A 15,800-nucleotide genomic window follows, 5' to 3' on the forward strand; every position below is an offset into this window, starting at 1 on the left:
AACCATTCATTCTCGGGGTGCTGGAGAAATGGTTCAGAGGTTAAGAATACTGACTGCTTTTCCAGAGGTCGTGAGTTCAGTTCCCAGCAACCACATGGTGGCTCACAACCATCTGTAATAGGCTTTGATGCTCTCTTCTGGTGTGTATAAAGACAGCGACAGTGTACTCACATATATAAAAATAAATAAATAAATAAATAAATAAATAATTAAAAAAAAAAGAAATCAAGGTTTTAAGATACACACTTAGGATGCTCTGAGAACTCCTGGTTCAGCAATATGTTTAGGTCTTCATTGTCAATATCCTTGAACTTAAAGCCATAACATCATCCACTAATTCCATGAATACCAGAGAAAGTCCCAAAGCATTCTCTTTATCTCTGACCTTGAGATAAAGGAAGAGGGGATTGGGAAACCCTCAAAACGAACTTAGCAATCCACTGTCTCCCTCCTTATTCTCAGGGGCCAGAAGGTTGATTGTGTCTAGGCACTATAGAATGTCAACAGACTTGGATGCTATAATGTCGATCCCACAAGGCTTAGCATCTGGGCAAGAATTACAAGCATTCTTATCTGACTCTTGGGCAAATGCTAGAAGTAACAGAAAAAAAAAAGAACTTGTAAAAGCACCCTTTCACATGCTCAGAATTGCATTTAAAGTCACCTTGAGAACTGATGCAGTTAATTATTAAGCTTTATTTAGCCTCCTGCTTTGTATTTGCTAGATATACAATTTGGAACAGATAACTAGAAATGGACATAGATTGTCTAACCCAGATATACTTAGTAGGCCCCTGCCCTTCAAACCTGTCAGAGTTCTACTGAATACAGCATTTAAAAGGCTTAAACTTGAGATGCTTAAAATGATAGACAGAGACTCCCACATCCTAGCAGTGACACCCTCAAGGTCTCCAAGAAGATACGGACACAAGAAGAAAGAGCTCCACATGGATTGTGGTACGATAACTACTGAGAAACCATTGAAAAAAGACTGCTCCATTGCCTTGCCCGATGCTGAGGCCTGTCTTGAACTGTGGACAAACAGGGACACTGGAAATGCCTTGAGTTAAGACAAAGCAAGGTCAGTCTTCCAAGTTCCTCATCTACAGGAAGGCTTCTCTGATTGGCCAGGCCTGGGAACCAAAGTTTCACTCTACCCTGGAGCCTGTGTCCCCAATGAAGCCATCAACATCACAGGAATCTAGTGAAGTGACTAGGTGTTGGGTAAGTCTGTCATTTTAAAGGGCGCATGGGCCATTTAGATTATAATATATCCTTCTCAGATCTCTGAGAGGGTTTGAAGCCAGTGATCAACAAACTGTGTGTCATGGTAGTAATTGGGTAGGAAAAGTTTATGTAAGGTCTGAGGATATGAAGGCTTCTAAGAAAGTATTTGAAAATCTAGGAAGGTGTTTTGAGGTTGGAAAACACAAGTTATGGAGGATTTATCTTTTTTTTTTGGTTTTTCAAAACAGGGTTTCTCTGTATAACCCTGGCTGTCTTTTTGTAAACTTAAAAAAGACTCTTGTAAGCTAGAGGAAATCCACTCAAATCCATTTCCCACTGTCAAATGGACTCAAGATAAGCACTGTCAATTATCAGCCTTTTTCCCTCCCCACCTGCCCATTCCTGACAGTGGGATCTGCTTCTCTTTCCCTGGACCTGGAATCCCCAACCCTCCTACTACTACCAAGACTGTGGGCCTAAGAGTTTCGAATGTACACCCAAGACAGTTTTTCTCCCTAAACTTTATCTTCTGTCCCTAACACCCAGGTGTTCTCTCAGCATCTGCATCCAGGAAAGTTCCAAAGCAGTCATTCACAGGTGCTCTGGCCCAGCCTCACAGACCACTTTAATAGGACCTAAACCTTCCTACTCGGAGAAAGTCCCACAACCTGGATAGCAATGAAACAACCAGCAATTCTTGGATTGGCTGACATTCAGCTTTTTGTCCACACCCCATAACAATGGCATCCCAATGTCAGCGGGAAGTAATCATGGATGATTTCATCGCCCATTATTCATTTATCATAATAATAATAATGAGAGGCTGGGATGTTTGATTTCAGACCCTGGTACAAGGGACTGGGGTTCATATTTTACATATCAAAGCAGACCTGACCTCCAGGTTCTCTCAGCATCCCTCAGTTCCTACCTGGCATACCCTGGCCCCCAACCCTAAACTTTCCAGCCCAGGAGCTGGGCTGCCCTTCCCCCAAAGGCTCCTCCCTATATAACTCAGACATTTGGGTCTCCCTTGCTTCTTCTCTCTGCACATGTATCCTTTCTCTCTTTCTTTGCCCCCAGTCCCCTCTCTCTGTGGCAAGTTCCCTGACCTCCTTCCTTGGGGCACTGAACTCCCTTACCCTAGAGTACTGAAACTAAGGGTTTCTCTTCCAAAATGCAGATTTAAAGGCCTGATGGAGATCCTCCTAGCCTGGTAATCCCTTGAAAGTGTTCCCAAGTGTATGGTGACAGTCACTATTCTGCCACAGATTCTTATGTTTTTAAGACGGGGGGGGGGACCCTTAAACCATATTTCTTGAGCTGTTCATATACAGTTGGTCTGCTTCTTGATCAGAAAGTACTAGTTTTCCAGAGGGGACATTATTCCAAAGAGACAGTTGACAACAAGGTGGATCATACTTCCGAAGTCAAGAACAAAGAAAAAGTAACCATGATAGATTCTTCTTTGATATCGGGGTAAGAGGATATTGTCTCCTTCAGTAACATCATTAGTCATAGACAAGAGAAGCTCAGTACTTGACACAACTGAAAATAGTCCTAACACTTCCCTCCATGGACTAGGCTATCCTCTGCTGCGACTGAAGGAAATGTCTGGTGACTTAATAGGGAATATTGTACTTTCAAAGGCTTTAAATCCCGTGGGCATAATTGAAGCAATTACTTTCTGATCTTGAAAGAATTTCTACCTTCAAAACAGCAAAGCTGATCCAACCAAAGTTAGATACCCTGGAGATACTATTTACATTGGAAAACAACATTAAATATGCATATGTATATACCAATAGTCACGTGTACACGTGTCTACCTGTAGATGGAGATGGCAATCATTAACTGTCTAGTAAGTATAAATAAAAGGGGCTGGAGAGTGGCTCAGTAATTAAGAGTATTTGCTGCTCTTGAAGATGACCAGGGTTTCATTCCTTGCATGCAGATGGCAGCTTGCAGCCATCTGTGACTCCAGTTCCAGTGGATCCGATGCCCTCTGTAGGCACCAAGTACATAAGTGTGCATAGACATGCATGCAAACAAAACACCTATACCCATTAAACCAAATAATAATAGTAAATGTAAAAAAATGAAAGAAGAACATGGAGTAGCAATAGTTTCTATTTCTGCACAAATGTTTTGGTTGTGTACATTATGTTCATGAATGCACAGTTGCACATATGTGTGTACATGTGTGCACATGGATGTAGAGGCCATATGGAAGCCTCAGTTGTAGAAGTAGAGAAGTTCAGGGTCATAAGCACTGGCATGGTTGTTTTGGGGTGTTAGAGAGTGAGATTTTCTCACTGTGGCACTGCTAAGATCTTGGATGACATTACTCTTTATTAGGGATTAGAAGGATCTGTCCTATACATTTTGGGATTTTCCACAGCATTTGAGCCTTGCTGCTGCAGGCCAGTAGGGCCCTCCCTTTTGCAGCTTATATACATTACATAGATGGAAAACATATACTAAATTCTTAGTGTGGAAATATGGGTCCGACAGCTATGATTTGAGAGTGGCTGGCTTTAGCCTTAAAACTTGCAAAAACAAGGGGCTATGTGCCTCCACCAAAGCAACTGCTTTGCCTAGGGGAGAGAAGGAGAAAGTTGCTGATGCTGACAAGTGAATGCTTCTGGAGATTCAATTTCTACTATTCTGGATTGACCTTGGTGGATGCTGTATTCACACCCAGTCAGGGGAGAATCCTAGAAGCACCATGAAAGCCTTTGTAAAGATCACATCTGCAGTGAAAAGTGTGAGGTGATCAACCTCTCAGACTCAGGCCTCAGTCAAGGGCATCCTCAAATTTACCACATACCTGTATTTTCCCATGGATGATGGGGCTTTATAAAAATAAAAGGTCCTAGCTCAGTCGGTAGATGCCTGCCTAGAATGCACAAAGACCTATGCCCCATCCCTACACATAAACTAGATGTGGCACAGGCCAATCATCCTAGCACTTGGCAGCAAGGGGTGGAGGTAGAGGCAGGAGGATCAAGAGCTCAAGGTCATCTTCAGAGTAAGGTAAAAAGGCCATCCTGAGTCAAACAAAAAGACCAAAGACAAGGTACACTGCCATCAGATCGGATCAGGAGTGTCTTTCTCTTATGGCTACCCCATTTTGATATATTGGAAGGAGCTCAATTTGCCTACGGAGACTAAGGTAAAATAAGGAGCCTAACTTATTCAGGCTTTGTTTATCAGAGGGACCCAGCCAGTCTTATGAATCGATACCAAGGACGGCCAGCAGATGGCAGTAAAGGTCCGCCTAGTGCTCTAGCTTTGGGCTAGCCAGGCGTTCAGGGTGTGGTATCTTCATTGTTGATTTTGAAACCTGGCCCCTCACCTGCCTGAAATCTGCCAGAAAAAAATATATATATGGTTAAAAGCCACATTCCCAGTGTATCAGAGAGCACTCCTAAACAGGGCAGTGTTCGGGAACCTCACCCTACACGGTCAGATAAGCCGTCTACGTGGATTCAATTCAGACCTTAACAAGTAAACTCCGGTGCAAATTTTCTATTGGCTCCTGGTGATGTCACTCGCTGCGGCTGGGAGGCTGGGAGAACTGGTTTTCTGAGTGTGGGGAACCTTTGTTCTCTGCAACACCCACCTGGAACCCTGAGGCCTCACTCTGAAGCCAGGGCCCCCAAGGTATCTGGATACTGCACACTGCTTTGCTCCAGCACACCCAGAGTGCCTAAGAAATGGAAGTGCAGAGCAAGGGTTAGGTGAATTCGCTGTACAGGAATGACTCTTACCTTGGCTCCCTGGAACTCAGTCCCTAAGCCAAGCCAGGCTTTGTGGAGCTTTAAGTCACTCACTTGATATTAGTTCTCCCCCTGGGATGGATGGAGTTCTTAAAAGGCCCAGAGTGGTTCCAGGCCTTCTGGATTGGTTCCTGGGTTCATTAAATCACCTCACCCTCTAGCCACTTTAGACTCTTTACACCTCGGGCACATTTAAAATAATATGCAAACCTTAACGAGGCAAGGGTAGAAGAATAGAAGCCCTATTACTATACAAAGTTGATTTCTGCCCCCTCCTAAACTGCCACGATTAGCACTGTTCCCAAGAGGTCAACTTGATTATTTGCTTTGTCCCTTTCTGAAAGAAGCACTTGTGTCTGCTTGTCTTTAAATATCTGCAGGTCATCTAAGAAGAAGTCCGTGTGGTTGTACTTTTGTAGGACCTGGCCATTTGTTTACATCCAAGCTCTTTAACCCTCTACAGCTGCAGGTGGAGAGTCCGTGGTTCTTCATGCACTGCCTGGACTCCACGCTCCATTTAGCTCAGCAGTGACCCAGGTGAGCCTGGTCAAGTGCCAGTTCCTCGGGCCACACTGACAGTGCCATTTCCCCTCCACTACTAATAATGTGGCGGCTGTAGTTGAACTTGCTGTTAAGTCCCACAGTTCTCTTGGGTAGTTAGACTAACTGTAGCCCTAAGAGGTAACCAGTGGTGGAAGAGCCTGGCATGACTGTGAGGATGTGGGAGAAGGAGCCCAAAGCTAGTTGCCAATACACGAGCTGACAACATGACCTGGCCACCACTCTAAAGCTGGGTGAGCTTATTTACAGAGCTTGTCACCACCTCAAAGCTTCACTTTGTTCACCTCTACTATCAAGGAAGAAAAAACATTCCTGAGGCTTTTCTTAAAGGAGGGCTAAACCTGAGGTGCGCTGAGAAATGACAGTGACTGACTTGTGGGGTGGGGAGAAGCCCTTTGCAGTGCTTGCCAATTTTCTCAGCGCAGGCACGTGCCCCCTCATGAGAGGACAGTCTCTTTCCTTGCCCAATCTAGGCTTTTGCTGCCTTCCTTGGCTCCCATACCTGGCTTTTAGCACTTCTGTGATTGCGACTCTCTGAACACTTTTCAGTCTTTTCCCTAATCCCTACGGATAAAATGAATACCTTTGTAGGTCTTTTTTTTTTTTTTTTTTCATCTCTCTCCACCCTCGCACTTCCTCCTTCTCAAGCTCACAGCAAAATTACTAGATTTGGAATGTATGCTTATGGAATAAATGAACGGGTGACTGGAAGCTGACATTAGCAACAGTGAGGCAGGGCCTCCAGTGCCAACCTCTTAAAGCAGAAGAACACGAAATCATTTCTTTGGGGGAGGGTAAGGGGCTACTGCAGCCCTTCCTGCGAGGCATCCTGGGATCTGCAGGGAAAAGCAAGACTGTCTGGCGGAAGCAGCCCTCCCCACAGACACCAGCTATGCCTGTGTTAGCATTTTTCTGCAGGAAGGGAGAAGAGGATGTCGGAATGCAAAGAGACATGGACTGTGCTGCAGGCATCTTTGTTTCTGTAAAGCTCCTACCTGGATATGGCCTTTAGACAAGTTGCTTACTTACTTACTTACTTACATTTCTCATTTATCTAGTGTGACAAAACCTGTGCTCAGCTTACTTCTAAGACATAGGGAAAAGACACAATAGATGTTCCAGCAGGCTTTTTAGACCTGCCACAGAATACGTGGCCAGCAGTTGTTCCCACGTGCTGCTAAGAAGGGGCAGGGCCACTGGGAAAGTTCACATTCATTCGCGCATGGGAAGTGAAAGTGAGTCACGTTGCTGTGTGTCTGTCATGTGACAGCTGTGGGGCACAATCAACTCACTGAGCTTCTGCTTCCTGCTGATAGGGTGACAGGCCATGCCTGGTGGCTTATACCTCTAAATTCTACCAATTGGGAGGCTGAAGCTTGCCTGAATTATAAATGGAGACCCTGTCGAATGAAGCAAAACAACAAAACAGGGGTGATAGTAGGTTTTATTTAGTAACCATGTCCAATGTGACTAGTCCTGCTCTGGCAGTGCCCCTCCCCCTGAAACCCCAGAATTTCAAAATGGCAGCCGCAGCTTCATTTTTGTGTGTGTGTCAAATGGTACCTAAGCTTCTTTGCATCTTTGCTGTGCACCATAAGTACAGCTTTTAGAAGTTGCTCTGTAAATTATCTTTTCAATTTTTTATTTGTCTTTATTACTTGACCTACATTATTGTTCTTGAGAGTATCTCTTTATGTAGCCCAAACTATCCTTGGACACATAATACTCCTAACTGCCTCAGTGTCACAAATGCTAAAATACAGGCATACAGCACTGTGCCCAGGGAGGGTTGTATACTTTCATTCTCTTGAACACATTTTGGGTAAATTCTCAATACACATTTATATTCTTTACTCCATATCTTTACATTTTCTTACCAATTTTTTTTTTTCGGAGCAGAAGCAATTGGTTTAGAAATTGAACATGTCAATGCTTTCTTTTATGGGGTATGATTTCAGTGACACATTTAAGAAATACTCGCTAGCAAGATGGGGTGTTATATGCCTGTAAACCCAGTATTTGGGGGGGGGCTGAGTCAGGGAGATCAGCAGTTCCAGGCTAATCTTGGCTAAATAGAGCAACCCTGTGTCAAAAACAAGCACATTATTCTAATTCTTCCCATGAAAAACAGAACCATTTTCTCTTCTGTTCATTTCTACAAATTTTGTAATTTTATGTTTATGTCTGCAATGAATTTTTAAATTTTCTTTATTCTTAAAAAATGCTATACATGTGTATAGTGAAATATCACATTTAGGCCCATTTCCCCCTCCAAATTCCCCCTTCTCCTCCTCAATTGATCTTCCTACTGATGCCATAATTTTTAAAATAACTTTCCAAGATCAGTTAGTGATGCCCACATGTATGGGTCTGGGTCATCCACTACAGTGTGGGAAAGCTTCTTGTGGCCACATCCTTAAAATGAATGAATCTCCCTCCTCCAGCAGCTATCCACTGCCAGTAAGAAGTAGGGCCTGGAGCTCATGGACCCTATCTACAGTAGAATTTTGTCTGGCCTGCTCTTGTGCAGGCCCCATGCAGGTAAGCACAGCTGCTATGAGTTCACGAATGACGCACCCTGTCACTCCCAGAGGGAAGTGTTTGGAGGCACTCCTCCCTGCCCTCTGGCTCTTACATTCTTTCTGCCTCCTCTTCCTTGTTGTTCTATGCTGGAGTTTATTCCTTATATGGTATGAGCTATGAATTTAACTTATGAATTTTACATATATTGAATTTCCTGAAAAATATTAAACTAATACATAGTATCAGGTTTTTTTTTTTAAAGAATATCAACATAGCGCCAGCTTAATGTTATACCAAACCTAGAGCCTAAGCTTGAGCTCTAAGCCACTGTGTGGCGGCACACTTAGGAAACCATTCCTGGGCAGAATGAGCACATCTACCCTAGCCTCCTGGCTCCAGATTTCTACTCATGACATTAATATTCATGACATATGGCTGCTTGAGAAACATTTGGGAAGTTGAAAGTAGGGTTATGCACCCCTGGACTAAAGAACAATGCGGAAATGGAACTCTGTGGAGGAATTAGGAGGAAGGAACTCTAAACCCGCCTGGCTGAAGTGTTGCTTACTTGGAGGAAGTAGAAATGCTGGCAGATAGGACTGGGTGCAACCAGTAGCACCAGAAGTTCTTCTTTGTCATGCTTCTGGGGGCAAGAAGTGCTGGCAAGTTCAGGAGCAAGGAGTGGCCTAGGCACAGGTCATGGATGTAGCGCTAGGGGGCAGTGTGGAGCAGAACTGGTTAGAGCAAAGGCTCTTTGGAGTCAGTTATTAAAAAGCCTTCCAGGAGTCGAGGTAGGCAGGAAAATGACATGAAAATGACCTTGGCCACTCTCCGGATTATAGCGGGTCAGGGAGGAAAGAACATTTATCATGGATACTGCTGGCTTGCATTTTTGTTTGGTAGGACATTAAGCCTGTCTGGGGTATCACAGATGACATACAGGCTATGTCTTTTACACAGCAATGGCAGTTCCAATCTCCAGGAAGTAAAAAGTCTTTGGGAAGAAAACAAACAAAAGAAAAACAAACAAACCAACCAACAAAACAAAATAAAGCAAAACCCACAAAAAAAAACAGAACAAAACAAAACAAAAAATACATGCATACAAACACATCATACACAACACCAATTAAAGTTCCTTAGAAGAACAGATGTTAGTGGCCATAAACTCAGCCATTTCTCAATTTGGTTTTCCCCCCAAATATCCCCTTTTGATTTTCAGAGAAATAGTCAGCTCTCTGCTTCTGTTCCTTACATATAATTATGTCACATAATAACAATAACAATGGAAAATGCTGATGCAAACGCACAGTGAAATTAAGAGAAACAAAATCAGAGAGAAAATAAACTTTTCAAACAGCTCCAAGATATGACTCTCAAACCAAATAGGAGACAGGGGTGAAGAACGTCACAAACACAGCTGCCAGGTTCAAATCCCAGCTCCTATTTGTCAGTATGTCCATGATTTGGGGCATGTAGGTAGCAAAGCTTCCTTCATTAAGCATGCATAATCTCAATCATCATGCCATCTGCTTCTGAAGGGAAGACAAGAGATATTTTGATTAGCCTCTAGCAGACAGTGAGCAGAGTAGAAATATCAGTCATTATCCTATCCTCCAGGTTTACTACATTGACCTTGAATAACATTCAAGGTTACATGGTTACATTCAGCAGTATCTATATATCAAACTATCACATTACTATCGTGTGTGTGTGTGTGTACATATATATATATATATATATATATATATATATATATATATATATATATTTCCCCAAGATGGATGGAATATACTATGAATGCCAGGTTGGGTCCAAATCTTATGACTGCCCTAAAAGCCTAGAAAGTAGAGCTCAAAGTCTTTCCATGCTGCCGCAAAGACTCTGGGCCAAATATGAGAAACCTGAGGCCACTCAAAGGGAACAGCAGCCCCATGCCTGCACCTGTGTTTAAAAGAAACCCTCTAAATTAATGAGTCTGCTCGTCATCATTCAGGGGCCTGGTCCTGCAAGCCCAGTCCAGCTGGGTGCTTTGTTTTCAAAAAGCATCATTGATTGTGGGCCGATGTTGCTGTTCCCAAAAGACACAAACCAATGTAAAGCCTTTGATCTACCATTGAGGAGACCCAGCCCAGCAGGAGGGGCAAAACAAATCAATACAAATGACAACAACTAGGACCGGTTATCACCTCCGAAGACTTTCCAAAGTCTTGATGTGGGAAGCCTGCTCCATGGTTCTCAGTGCTCATTGAAAACACACAAAATGGAGTGTATTTTGTTTTATGTTATTAAACGGCAATCAAATGGCCTATAAGAGATCATAAGGAAAGGAAGCGAGTTGTCCTGTTAGCACATTGCCTGCCACATGGTGGGCTCTTGGGAACGCTTGGCTACATGAACCCAATCAGCAGCACGGCAAGGCTAAGGACTTGAAGCTCACGGGCTTCCTTTCATCCTCCATGTTGTCCAACAGTACACAGCAGGGAAGCAGATGGAACCCGGAAGTATGGATCAGAGCTTGGGAGAGGAGATGGTATCTCTTTTCCCTGGGGGTCTCCCTTTTTTTCCAGTTCCCCACACCACCACATGTATCCCTCCCTTCCAGCACCCTTCTATAGCACTCCATTGGCACTCACTTGGGGGAGGCCTAGAAGAAGTCTGTGGAAACTTCCTTCTATACAAGCGTCTAGCTGAGAGGGCTGCCTGAGATATGAGGAAACCAAGCAAACCGCAGCCACTCGCCTGCAGAGGAACAAGCACAGAGGCCTTTGGCTGAGCCTGGGGCCTATTTCTGGCCTCACTGTCCTCTTACAAAGCACTTACGGCGCACCTGCCTCACTTCCTTGCCCCAAAGGTGAGGTGCTGGCTGCCTAGTGACAGTCTTCCATCCTGGCTTTCTGGGGCATGGGACAAGAATGAGTTCACAGAAACAAATGAATGCAAAAGAAACAAAACCAAGCACTTGGATGATAGTGCTCTTGTGAGAAGGTGCAGCCTGGTCACCCGTTCCTCTAAGTCAAGAGTACTCTCACAGAATATTCAAACACATCCATACACAGCTTCCCCACCTCCATGAAAATAGAAAGCAGGTCTCCAAAATGTAATGTTCTGCTCCATTTTACGGGAAGTTATCTATAGAGTAGCTGCTGAAGTTAGGAGGGTCTTAATGGGGTCTCAATGGCTGAATAGTGGGTATCAAAGGTACATACTAGAACGGAGTCTGATGCACGGTGGCCCAAGGGTTCATTTACTTTAGGATTGTTTCAGAGCCACAGGTACCACAAGAACTGTCTGCCTGACCTTTAAGAGCACAAGTTCCTTTACTTGCAAATAAGCAGGAAGTCCCCCTCCTTGGGTAGGGCCTCTGGGCGGTGCCTTTCACTTCCTTCCAAAGGTGTTTTCATCCTAAACCCCAAGCACCAGGGTCACATTCTGTTACTTTCACAGGCCTACCCAACTGCCTTTGGCTGGGCTTCATGGAAAGTGTCTTGATCAAGAAAAATAAAGACTAATTTTTAAATGCATGAAAGGTGAAGGTAAATGTAAAAATAATATTTTACATCAATATAAAAGTAGTACTATGTGTTTCTGGTACAAATGGTAAGTTCTATAAGTAGACTCTCCACTCGCTTTTCCCAGGATCAAACTATTAGTAGTTCTTGAAATTCTCTTGTAGAGAGCTGGTGAGTGGTGTTTAGTGAGCCCTGGCTGCCTGAGTTTGGAACCCCAAGACCTGTCAACATGGTGGAAGTGGAGAACTGACTCCTGGAAGTAGTTGTCCTCTTGCCTTCATATGCTCAACACATACACGAGTGCGCGCGCGCACACACACACACACAAGCACATACATGTATCCATGTGTGCCTTCCGTGTCAGTGTTTGTGTGAGCTCTTGGTATGTGTGTGTGTGTGCGCGTGCACGTGTGTGTGCGTGTGCATGTGTGTGTGTGTGTGTGTAACATAGTCGCAGTAGTAATCTACACCATAGGAACTCCTACATATATGGAAGCTGGAGGTTGATGGTTGGGTCACTTCCTCAGTTGCTCTCTATCCCCACAGGCAGTCTCTCTCTGAACCTGGAGCTTCCTTACTGGATAGACTGGCTGTCCAGCAAGCTTCCTGTCTCTACCCACCCCCCACCCCCAGTAGTCATCAGAACAATTCAAAATCCCTGGCTCCCACCAATTTTCCAAATCGGTTCCGGTTCTTCCTAGCTAGGATTTCCCAAAATACTGAGCCTGTATGGGGAGGGGGGGGAGTTCAAGTTGAGGCTCTCCAGCTAAAACCAATGTTGCAGAATGGGATGCCAGAGTCAAAGAAGACCCCTCAAATGTGTGAACACTGCAGGTGGGAACAAAAGAAAAGCTAAGGAAAAGTATCTCCCAACCTCCTCCCTTCCCTCCTTTGTATTGCTTCAGTAAATGGAATGAATCCAGGGCCTTGTGATGGGCTGCTATGCTGGAAAGCACTCTCCCACTGAGTAGAGTGAGTATATATCTGCAGACCTTGTGGTCTACTTTTAAGATAAACGAGACCATTTTGTGCCCAGCAAACAGATTGTTAACCCAGCTGTTGCTTTTAGTCTCTTCTAAAGAAGTCCTCAACAGTCCCATTGCTCTACAATTTCTTCAGGGGAAGACGAAGCCTCATTGGAGTAGTTACCATGAATGTACTTCGTAAATAGATATTTTCAGACTGCTTTTTGACACATTTCACCTTTGAAGATTTTCCCTTTTGGAGAATCCTGGGATGTCAGCTTACAGTAGGATTCCTTGTAAGGTGCTATCACAGGGGTGCCTTCATGCCCATGCACAATCTCACTAGTATTGGTGCATGGTGGGAGACTATTTCCCCACCATGGAGATCATAATGAATCCTCCCATAATTCCCACGCACCACGTAGGAAATAGAGAAATTAAAAGTTTGGGGGCTGAAGAGATGGATCAGTGGTGTTCAGAGCACTTGCTGCTTTTGCAGAGGTCAGTTCTCAGCACAAACATGGTGGCTCCCATTTTTCCTTAACCCCAGTCCTGGATGATCCGACAACTTTTCCTAACCTCCTTTTTCACCAGGCACCAGGCACTCATAGAATACACATATATACATGCAGACAAAACACCCTTATTCGTAAAATTTTAAAAAGAGATAGATCTTTATAGAAAATTAAAAAAGCATGTCTCAAACTATTGTAGCTTTTTGTGAAGAAATTCGGCAGATAACACCTTCATGAAGTGATCAGTGTTATTTTTTAATATTCTCAGTAACTAAATAAACCAAATCACTCTACTCTTGATAGTAGACAACAAGAAGGTCACATTATCCCTCATGCCTGTGGTATTTCTGCCCCCAAAGAAAACACACAAATTTAATCATGAGGAAACATCTATTAAACATAAATCAAAAGAAATTCCACACAACAGCTGTCCTATTGTCAAAAATATTAGTGTCATGGAACACCAAGAGAGCCCAAGGAAGTTCTATATTAAAACATGTCAACAGGATATAGCAATTAAACGTTTGCATGATCCCGAATTGGAAGCTAGATGAGATAGAAACTGTTAGAAGGACATTAACAGGCAAAACTTGAATGTGCCTGTAGATTAGATCACAGTATTTTAGCACAGATAATTTCCTGGTGCACATAATTGTACTGGTGTCTATGCTGTGGAATGCTTTTATTGTTAGTCAACATGCATCTAGGGATGGGAGGTGGGGTGGTAAAAGATTTCATATTCACAACTTATTTGCAAATGGTTTTAAAAACAATACACAGGCAAGTAGGTACATAAAATGGCTGGCAGAGCAGCAAAATATTAAATTGGGATGTTCTAGGCAAAAGGGTCTGCAGTCGTTAATTATCTTTGAAGCTTTTCTGTAAGTTTGAAATTATTTCAAATGATTTTGTTACATAGTCTGGTAATTCCAAACATGGTTTGTGTTATAAACAAATAACCAACCAGGCCTCATTACCAAAGCAAAGCAAACCAGTAAAGTTGCAGAAAGCAAAGGCAAAGAAGCCAAGCAGCAAAAGTGGCTCAATGGGTACAGGCACTTGCCATCAAGCTTGATGACCTGAATTTGATCCCTGGGATTCAAGTGATGGAAGGAGAGGATTAACCTTGCGGGTTGCCCTCTGACCTCCACACATGCACTAGTGTGTATGCACCCACACATACCCAAAATATATGCAGCAACAGTAAAAACGCATACGTTCTATCTTGACAAAAAGTACTTCTTACCTATTTTCATGACCAATCTCCCTTTCCTGGTGGTTTTAGCATTTTTGCTCACGAGAGTGATAATTCAGTGTGTGCTTTTTTTTCAATTACCCTTCACTATAAAATGTAAATCTCTTTCACTCAACTGATTTAAATCCAGTCCCCAGTAGGTTGTTCCTCTCGTTGGAAGTGGAAGCAAGAGAGACATATACGCAGAAGGTCCTCTCTGACTTGCCTCCTTTTTAACACTCTTTGTTATGGTGATGGTGCTTGTTGCTTTGGAAAATTGGATGTAGCATTTTTTGTACATGACATTTTTGTATATACATTGTGCATTTTGAAGCAGACAGCTGTTGTTAAGTGCACTCGTTGTGTTGGACAAATATTACTTCTACCTAGTTTTAAACCATTTTTATTGTTCCCACAGTAAGCCTTGAAACCATTACAAGGTCATTTCCCATTCCTCTCAACTCTTAGCTCCTGGGAACTACTAATACACTTATTGCTTCTGGATTTATTGAGGCTGGGTGCTTAATGTAAATAGAATCATACAGTATGTTGTCTTTGTAGATAACTTTTTTTCACATTGCATGTTTTCAAGGGTCTATGTGGTAGTATCGTTCAATTCTGTATCCTTTTGAGTAACAATGGAAATTGAACCCCAGGCCTTGTTACTAGAGTGATCTATATCACCAGCCCTTTAATCATTTGAGACAGAGTCTCACTATATAACCCACACTGGCCCCTTGAAATCAAGACTGACTTCAAACTTGAGACCCTCCTATCTTTACCCCCTGAGTACTGGGATTATAGACATATACCACCATACCTGGCATCGTATGGTAGGTAATTCAATGCTTAACATTTGAAGACTAAGGTTAATCTTAAACCAAGTTGAATCTATTAGCTGAGGTGAAATTCAGGAATTAATGTGTCTGTTGATTTCAATTGTTCATTTCATCTTTACCAATTCAGATCATGTGGACCTGGCTCTAAATTGTGCATTCTGGTAAGTAACTTAAGTGGTCTTTTCTTGTGCTTTCCTTTAAAATGAGTAGGGTTCATATCTATAATTTCTACTTTAGATGCAAAGACAAATGCCACAATGAACTACTGTAGAGTAAGATACCTCCCATGGGAAGTAAGTAGGGGTATGAGAGAATCAGTGAGGTGTACAGATGCTAGGAAAGGCTTGCTCTCTCACTAGCCATATATGTCCATCAATGTCTTCACACACGTAAGCTGAGAGCTGCAGGCCACCCTTAGACAGGAAAAAATAACATAGCCGAAAGGAAGAGAGCTTGTATCTGCGCACTACACAAACCCTAGGGACAGGTAATGACTGATCTAGGTCATCAGCTTCAAGCGTAATGAGGCAAACTGAACCTTTGCATAGAGGGGAGAGGCTGAGGCATTCTGTGCACACAGGTTGGCTGTTACGATAGCACAGAATGGGTGGAAGGTGAGGAGTCCAGAAACCTTCCATAACTGGC

This window comes from Mus caroli, unplaced genomic scaffold, assembly GCF_978045245.1.
Source record: "Mus caroli unplaced genomic scaffold, Mus_caroli_1 scaffold_5, whole genome shotgun sequence".
Classification (NCBI taxonomy): domain Eukaryota; kingdom Metazoa; phylum Chordata; class Mammalia; order Rodentia; family Muridae; genus Mus; species Mus caroli.